This window comes from Fukomys damarensis, unplaced genomic scaffold, assembly GCF_012274545.1.
Source record: "Fukomys damarensis isolate Sample0158 unplaced genomic scaffold, DMR_v1.0_HiC HiC_scaffold_21, whole genome shotgun sequence".
Taxonomy (NCBI): domain Eukaryota; kingdom Metazoa; phylum Chordata; class Mammalia; order Rodentia; family Bathyergidae; genus Fukomys; species Fukomys damarensis.
Window position 1 is genome coordinate 28,056,891 of NW_022900933.1, and position 9,276 is coordinate 28,066,166.

A 9,276-nucleotide genomic window follows, 5' to 3' on the forward strand; every position below is an offset into this window, starting at 1 on the left:
GAAGGGAGGGCAGGCGAATGGGGAAAAAATAAGAACCAAGATTGAATGTGTTAAGGTACAAATTTCCAACAATGAAATGTTGTTATATTGTATACATTAAATGTACCAATAAATTCATCCCCCCAAAAAAGAGTCCAAAAGCAAATGATGCATAAATTCTAGAGTGTCTTCACTAACTCGTCAGGCACCAAGGTATCTTTTACCACTCTCTTCTGCCATCCTTTCTACAGTACCTAAAGGTTGCCTCCTTGTTTATTATGGCTGCCGAGTACCAGCCATCTGTTCATAGTCCAGCATGAAGTAAAGTTAAAGGGGCTCACATTGGCTACTGCCTATTTCTGTTTTCAGAAGATCTGTCCGATAACTTCTGCTTCCATTGCTTTAGCCAGGATGGCTACTGTTAAAATGAAATAATGTTATAATGTTATCATCGTGTTATAAAGATACCAGGAAAATCTGACTCTTGGGTAAGAATATTGCCACTCCAGACAAAGTCAGCTTTTTTTAAGTAAGGAAGAAAAATAAAATGGATTTTGGATCCACAGTAATTTCTGTCACATATGTTTTACAGAATTCTCCAGAAAGTCGTGCTACACGAGAATTTCCACACGATTTTCTCACAAGTATTTGATGACACAAGGTCGGAGTAGGGACAAATCAAGGGAATGTGTGGGTGTGAAGCTGCCACAAGAGAAGAGACACTTTGTCTTGGGTAAAGTATACAGTACCACGGGCATTATTGCATCACAAGGATCAGAAGGCTCCCATGTTCCCCAAGAGTCTTAGTGTTTCCAAGGCACAGTCTTTGTAGCAGTACCCTGTCATACCTGGGTGATCTCCTTCCAATGCAACTGGGGACCCACTGGAACCACCGGCTGAAATTCAAAGCTGTTTTCCCATCCTATCTCCCTGACATTTACAGGAAAAAGCTGGATTCCCTGCATAGTGAACTGCAAGGCACTATCAACAGCATGTATTAGAAAATGATGCAGAAACAAACAGAACATTATTGATGCCAATGGAAACAGCACATCCCACTGACCTGCACCCAAATGACACTGTAAGTGCAAATCTAAAGTTCTCACATCTTGAAAAGAAAAAAATCTACAGATTTCTTACAGGGCAGAATTACACACCTGCCTATACACTGCAATAAAAGTCCCCTTTAAGGTGAAATAATTTCTGAGCTCCTCAGCACAAGACTTATGGTGAAAAGACAGCACCAATATTAAAATTTAATAGACCCGATATTGTCATGCAACAATAAATCAGCCAGCAAATAGGAGAAGAAAAAAAAAAAAAAACCTTTTCTTCTCCTACTCCTGAAAAGAGTTACAGGGCTTTGAGTTGAGTGGATGCTGGGCTACAATTATGGGTTAGAATGGTGAAAAGTAGGAATTTGTGTATCTACAGCTCTCAAGTGGGTCTGTGCAGAGCAGTTTATATAATAAGCAGTGTGCTCCATCCGTGTCAATGAAGATTTGCTTCTTTTACTAATTCAGTGGACTATGAAGATGACACGTTAGGAAGCTGAGATAATGACAAAATGAAAGCTCTGAGTAGTTTGATCTTTTTGGCTTCATGGGGCTTGCAGAAGGTTTTCTTGTTTTACTTTTACTTAGGCATGTGGAAATTGGTTTGTTGACTTATTAGTAATAGATAAAAACTCTGAGGCTCAGCAGAGAAAGTCTTGATGGTGGACTTCATAGCCTATGGCTATAAACCAGACCAGGTCTATCCACAACTGGAGTTGGGAGTCCAACAAACTTAATTTAAATCTTGCCTCTGCCACTTAGCAAGTGTGTGTAACTGGCACTTTGCACCTGTGAACATTTAGGTGCCAGACATCCTCAGTTAAAAGGTCAGTGGAAGAAATACTTTCTAGAAAAGGCTGAGCCTTGGGTAGGTCCTGGATAAATACTATCTTCTGCCATTTCTGAATTTTAAAATCAGGATCCTGTGCCTACAGTCTACACACTTTCACACCAAACAGGTCTTTGATCTGTTTCCTTAGTTCATCAGTCTAGAAGATTAAATACCTCCGCATGTAAAGTGATTAATAGCACAGTGCACCTGAAGGTTCCATTGCTGTTAATGCTTATCATCAGCATCATTATTACAAGAGGTTGCTGGGTTCTATCTACAGTGCTACCGGTGAGCATACGAATGACCCTGACCCCACAGGTTCCTCATTATGGCATAAACTGGGGAGAATAGGGGGAGACTCTTACAAATCATCGCTGTTTTAACCAACAACTTATGTTCAAAACCTTTTTTCAATCCTTTTATTAGTATAATTAGTCACAATAAGGCCAAACCGAGACCCCACAAAGCCCTGGCTTCCTGACCTATGTTCTCTTCTGGGCTCTGAATTATGAGGATGCAAAGGAACCAGGCATTAAAGCACAAATCTAGTCCGGCCTTCATGCCAGGGCAGATGAAAATGCTGCCACCTCCCCTGGAAAAGAGAGCTGCAGGGTGCAGCATAGAGCTTTGCAGAAACAGCAACCTCCTGAAATTGTGTCCAAGCGGCACAGCCTGTGTCACCCTGCAATGATTTACTGATTTACACAGCAGCCACACCTTCCATCAAAGGCAGAGTGGGACAGCAGTAGTGGCGCTGTCCAATCTGATTAGTTAGCCAAAGATCAGTCATCATGGCAGACAGAACTACAGTGAAGATGATAACACCTATGTCCTCCCAGGGAGGGAGACTCAGGAGGGGTGGAGGGAGAAGTGACAGATGGGTCTAAATGACAAAGTTGATTTTGCGCTGATGTTGCATAACCCTTAAGGAGAAAAATGTAGTTTATTTGCCTGAGGGCCGAAGACAAGCGCAGCAGTGTTTAAGGGCCATTTTGCTATTAAGGTTGCATTTTGTAAACATTTTTTTCATGCCTTCTGTCTCTGTTACTTTCTCATTACTGAAACAATACACTCAACACCCACAAGTGGAAGGAAGAAAGGTTTACTTTAATTCACAGTTTGCAGAAGTCAGCTGGCTCCAAGTCAGGAGCCATGGCAGAGGGCATGGCAGAGCAGACCTGCTCATGCCATGGCAGTGAGAAGAGCCAGACTTCCTCCTTCTTTCCCTTTGTATTCCATTCAGTCTGCAACCCCATTGGTTGGTGCCACCCACACCCAGCATGGGTCTGCCCTCTTCAGTGAGTCCATCATCCACCCACTCCTAGAACTATGCTAATCCAAACAGCAGACTATTCCAGTGTTACACACACATGATCCATTATCACACACCCGATTCAATCAACCCTCAAGTCCCCTTTATGAGTTCATGAGGCTCTGGGGAGACATCTAGATATAAGCCATAAAACCTGTAGGTAGTGAACAGAAAGGAAGCCAGTGACCACCAGAGAGGCTGCCACTTGTTGAGCATCATGCTCTGAGCTGGGTGTGCTTATCTCTCAATTGCTAATGATGATGCTGGAAATTAATAAAATCAACTCAACATCATACACAAAAATAAACTGTAGTCAGGGTGTTTGTACATGTTTACGGAATATCTACTACGGATCAGCCACTGTTCTGTAGCAAAGGAAATGAGTAAATATGAAAGACATAGTTCTTTACTGCAAAGAGCAGATATACTGATAGGTAAAAATTTAAAATAAATAAATGAAATGATGGGAGGTACCGAGAAGCACTGTGAAGGGGATCAAGGAGTGTGATTTGTTAGAATGAACTGTTAGAGGGACAGCCACCTCAGCTGGGATCGTCAAGGCCAGATAATATTTGGGTGAAACATTAAGGGAACAGCACGAAAACACAACAAAGAAAGGCTTTTCAAGCAGAATGAAAAGATACTGAAAAGGCCTAAAACAGAAGCAAAAGGCAAGTGCAAAAAAGAAGGCTCACGTGGTCAGGAGGCAGTGGGTGCCTGGAAAAGCAACAGGTGAAATTATACAACTCTCTCCAAGTCACACAGTTAGGAAGGAGCTAAGAAAAACGTGTCACCCAAAAGTGGTTCCAAGGCTTAAGGGCAGTCTACTCCTGCACAGTGAGACGAACACATAGGAACAGGCCAAGGAGTCCAGCCTGTGGGTTTGGGATCAGCCTGCCTGAGGAGAAATCCTGACCTCATCAGATACTAAATGTAGACCTCATTTGGGGAAGTTACATAATTTCTCTAAGGCCTCAGTTTCCTCATCTGAAAAATAAAACAATTATACTATTAATCCTTTCCCTGGAGAGTTATTCTGAGAATTAAAATAAACAGTATGAGTGAGTGGGTAAGCCTTGAACCAGTAGTGTAATCTTTTTCATGCTTGTAAATTTTTCTAAATGGAATAAAGGAGACATTACCCATTTTTGCTTCAAGGACTTTACAGCTCTTGATTCTGCAAAACTAAATTCTTTCTAGGAAAAAGAATATAACTTTTCTCACTTGCAATCTTTTTAAAATGAATATTCTTTACATTTCCTTGGAAACGACTTCAAAGAATTTTGTTCTTTAAGGCGTGGTCTCACAAAGAGCCATGTATTAGTCGTGGTTCTTTAGAGAAACAGAATCATAGTATATGTGCAGAGAGAGAAAGCGATCTAGTATAAGGAGTTAGCTCTTACGGTTAGGGGGTCTGATAAATCCCAAGATCTATAGTCAGAAAGCCAGAGAACAAGCAGAACCAGTGGTGAGTGGTGAAGTTCATCTATCTCCAATAAATTGAGAGCCCGAAGAGCCAGTGCAGTAGTGCAGGTCCACACTGGATGGCTCAGGATTAAGGAAGAGTTGAAGGTAAGGAAAATTCAATGTCCCAGCTCAACAGTGGTTCAGGAAAGGCAGAATTTTTCTTCTTCGTTTTTTTTTTTTTTTTTTTTTTTTTTTCCAATTTTTGGTACCAGAGATTGAACTTGGATCCTTGGCCTTGTGAGGCAGTAGGCAGCACCACTGAGTTAAATCCCTGGCCCCAGACTTTTTCTTCTACTCAGACCTTCAACTAATTGGGCAAGGCCCACTAACATTAGAAAAGGTTATCTTTTAATTCTCAGTCTTTTAATTCAGAGGTCGATTTTATCAAAAGTCTCAGAGACACACCTGCATAAAGTTTGACCAGCATTTTTGTAGTGTGAAGATTTTTATAAATTTCTGCATAACCAGTACATTTCAAACATTGGGATTTAGGAGTGCAATGGTTACTTTTATGTATCAACTTGAGTGAGCCATGATGTGGCCAGATACCTTGTCAAATATTACTCTGCCTGTGCTCCTGTAGCCTTTTTACAAAACTGAAAGGAAGGGGCTGCCGAGGTGGGCTTTTTCCCAGGAGTACCCAATGTACCTTGTCTTGCTTGGGATTCTCTAGAGGAACAGAGTAGACAGAAAACACCTATGTAATTATGCGAGGGGATTTATGAGGTGGGTTTAGACAATCAGAAGCAAGAGAGTCTATAGTGGCCTTCTGCACACTGGAGATACAGAGGATCCAGTAGCTTCTCAGTCCAAGAAGAGGGAAGTGGCAGAGCAAGAGGAATCAAGGAAGCAGTACCAGGTTAAAGGCCCGGAAGCTGCCTGAAGAGTCACTGGTATTAATCTGCACTAGAAGTCTGCGAAATGGAGACCTCTGTGCAAAGTTGACAACAGCAGAAGACACACTCAAGCCGACTGGTGCTCCTAAAAACTGGATACACTTCCTTCTTTTTTCCATCTTTTATTCCATCCAGGTTACAAACCTATCAGTCAGTGCCACCCACAATCAAAATAAGTCTTCCCCTCTCAGTTTGCTGAACTATGTTCTAAGCATCTTTGTAACCATCCCACAGACACACCCAGAGCTATGCTTCACTGAACCATTAGCTGTTTCTTACTTCGGTCAAGTTGACATAAAATAATTAACCATTTTACATCCCGAGGACCAAGGCTGACTGAATTGGGGTGGGAGATGCAGCAATGTTCGGCTTTGGGGGTTTTGGCAGAATCCATAATCAATGTGCCTTAGAATATCAGGGTCTCTGGGGAGAGGTCAATAAATATTAGCTAAATCCATTATTTCAAAGAAAGCAAACGAGGCAAGATTCTTCAAAGAATAGCTGTTAACATGACAGAAAGGCACAAAAGACTTCCCAGGTGAATCCTGAACAGTCTAGGCCAGAAAGGCCTTGTCTTAGTTCATTTACACTCATGATAAGATACCATAGACTGGCACCTTATAAACAACAGAAGTTTATTTTTGACGGGTCTGTAGGCCAGAAAGTTGATGGTCAAGTCCCCAACAGATTGTTTATGTTGCACAAGCCCACTCAGCCTAGGCAGCAGTTTTTCTATGCATTGTCACACAGCTTAAGAGAAAAATGGGTTCTCCGGGGTGTTTTATAAGCACACTAATTTCACCGATGAGGACTCTGCCCTCATGAGACAACTACCTTCCAGCAGGATTAGATCCTCAGCCCTTAATATCCTACCTTGGGGATTAGGTTTCAACACATGAGTTTTGGGAGAAACACAAACATTCAGACCACAGCACCCTCTTACTGGTACCTGAGTCTGTCCTTAGAAGTTCATACAAAGGAGGAGAATTTAATGAAGAAAGAAGAAGAGGAGGAGGAGGAGGAGGAAGTAGTTCTCTGTATTTGAATTATAGGACAGCCCTGTAAGTTGGTAAGTGTCCAGAGCAAATAACACTGCCCATACTATTTTCAGATTAATTTGCAATACAACTTTTCATTTTAGAGAATCTTAATAAAATTTGATCAATAGTAATCTGTAAAGAAAAATGAAACAGCCAATGCTAAGGACATAAAAACTGTAGCACATGCCTCAAATGCTGTCGTCAAAGAGCAGTAAGCTCCTGTCCTAAGGGTACAGGAACAATAGATGCATGGTCACTGCTAAAAAATCACTTTCAGGAAACAGCTAGAAGAGCAACTTCTGTTTCTTCTCCCATCTGCAGCCTCCCTGAATCAGTCCAGTTGCAAGGGCTTGGTTCCCCCTCACTGAAGATCTGTATGGGGAATGAAACTGTCTGTACTGGAGATTACAGGGTGGAAGAGAGGAAGTTCAGGTGTAGGTGCCCAGACCACCACCCATGGGCACTGGAGCAGATTCACCCCCAACAAACCAACTGCAGAGCAATCCCTTGCTCTACACTATACTGGGTATATACATCCCCATATCATAGGCACTGGTAGGGAAAACGGTGTTTATTCCCAGAGATCCTTAAATTCCACTGCTAATCTTCACAAGGGTATAAATCTGCCTGAAGACAGGCAGATTCTAATGACCAGATTTGTGTTCTTATTTTGCAGAACTCTCTAAAGAGAAGGTGCTAACCGTGGCCTACCCTTCCTGAGTTTTCCTTATAGTTCAAGGTTTCTGGTAAACATTTTGTAGCATTGTCATCCACATAAGGAGAAAAAGAAGGGCCAAAGAAGAGGGGAAAGAAAGAAAGGATATTGATATCTATTTCTTAGTCTGTTTAGTATGTCTATTACAGAGTGCCTGATGCAGAATAACTGACAGAGAAGAGAGGCTCATGGTTCTGGGGGCTGATGGGTCCATTGGCATGTCACTGGCATCCTAGTGAGGGCCATCAGCCTGTGTCACAATGCGACAATCTGAGAGGGAACCGACCACATTTAGAAGGAGCCAAGCACATGGAGTGGTCTTGCACCATTTTGTGAGGATTTGCTCCCACTAGACCTGACCTGCTTGGTGAGACCAGCATTAATCCATTCAGAGGGTAGTGACCTCATGGCCTGATCACCTCCCACTAGGCCCACCTCCCAACACCACTGCACTGGGGACCAAACTTCCAGGGCATAGAACTTTTGGGGGACACAGTCAAGCCGTATCTAAACCATAGCACTATGGCATAGACACTATCATTACTATCTTCCTTTTATATGACTAGATTTTAATTATTTTTATATACTACTGTCACATGGAAAAATATCCCAGTAATACAACATGGTTATACAATGAAATGTGGGCTGCTTCACATCTCAACCAGCAGTTTAGCAATTTACTTCGCTGCCGCTAACTACTGTTACCAGTTTCTCGGGTATCCTTCGAGAGAGTCTGTCCACACGAGCATGAATTAATTATCAGAGTCCCATTATATCAGGTGATAATGCACAATTCATATTTATGCACAGTTCATATTCACGTTTAAGAAGCAGAGCTTGAGACATCAAAGGAAGCTACCTTAATGTGTCACATTCACATGCATGGTGTCATTTACCAAACAAGTTTCCCCACCACACATCGTACTGAAGGCTCCAGGATTCCTCCTCTAGGCACAGATAATAAAATTCATCTGGTGTTCTGTTCTGTTTACTGGACAGCTGTCATGAGCTGGGTTCTAAGATGAACACTTATTGGTTCATACCTGGAAAGATAAAAGAACCTTTCTGAATTTGCCTCTGGACACAGCACCTTCGGGGAGAGGCTTTTGTTAACATACTACACCAACAATCAGAACAACAATCACAACAGACTACGTCATCAGAAAGTCAGTTCAGGTTTAAAATAGGACACCTAAACAAAATGCCTGTCTCTTCTAAAGGAAGGACATCAACTTACTGCAACTCAATATTTTCTTCTATTTGTGTAAAGCATCAAGAGGAGCCCTGGGGCAAAGAGACCCCTCAAAGCAAGCAGCATATCTGGGAAGCAGGTGTGGGCTGAGCAAGCAGAGAAGCAGGCAGAGAGCACCACGCTGAGCCTGCAGGTACCACCTTGCACCTTGCCTGGGTCTTTGTCAGTGTCTGCAGTCTCCACAGGTAACCAGATTTCATTGTTATTAATTATAGAAGGCATGCTTTGGAGTGGATACACCACATTTATTAAAAAGAAGAAAGGGCCCTTGATCAACACTTTGAAAAATGAGCAGTCAGACGTGTAGTTAGAAAGGGGGCAAAAATATTCTTTACAAAGAGCTGAGCAGAAGTAAGCACCATTAGGTAAAAGATGAAGATTTCATAAGAACATCTCAGATTCAAGGAAGCATAATTACATTCCTGTCAGCTTTCATAAAGGACCACTTCTTTGCTCTATCATTCCCCACCCCACCAAAGATAAAAATTCCCATTGGTGGGCTGACTACACAGGACAACTACTCTCCAAGGTCCCGACTGCCTAACATTTTCCAATGCTGTTAAGTTACCATTACTTATAGACTATATGCCAAAGTAATCATCTAAAAGAAATCAATGTTGTGCAATAAGCAAAGGTTTATTGGGCCAGGGATTTAGCTCAGTGGTTCCACCACCTGCTTTGCAAGTGTAAGGTCCCAAGTTCAATCCCCAGTACAAAAAAAAAAAAAA

At 42.0% G+C, this 9,276-nt stretch overlaps 1 long non-coding RNA gene across 1 annotated transcript in view; it reads left to right on the forward strand.

Moving 5' to 3' along the window:
• Nucleotides 1–807: 807 nt before the first annotated feature.
• LOC104856775 overlaps nucleotides 808–9,276 on the forward strand; it is an 8,920-nt gene continuing 451 nt past the window's right edge. The window contains exons 1-2 of the long non-coding RNA XR_778711.1: nucleotides 808–1,060; nucleotides 8,567–8,733. This is a non-coding gene — a long non-coding RNA (uncharacterized LOC104856775). The remainder of the gene's footprint in view (nucleotides 1,061–8,566; nucleotides 8,734–9,276) is intronic.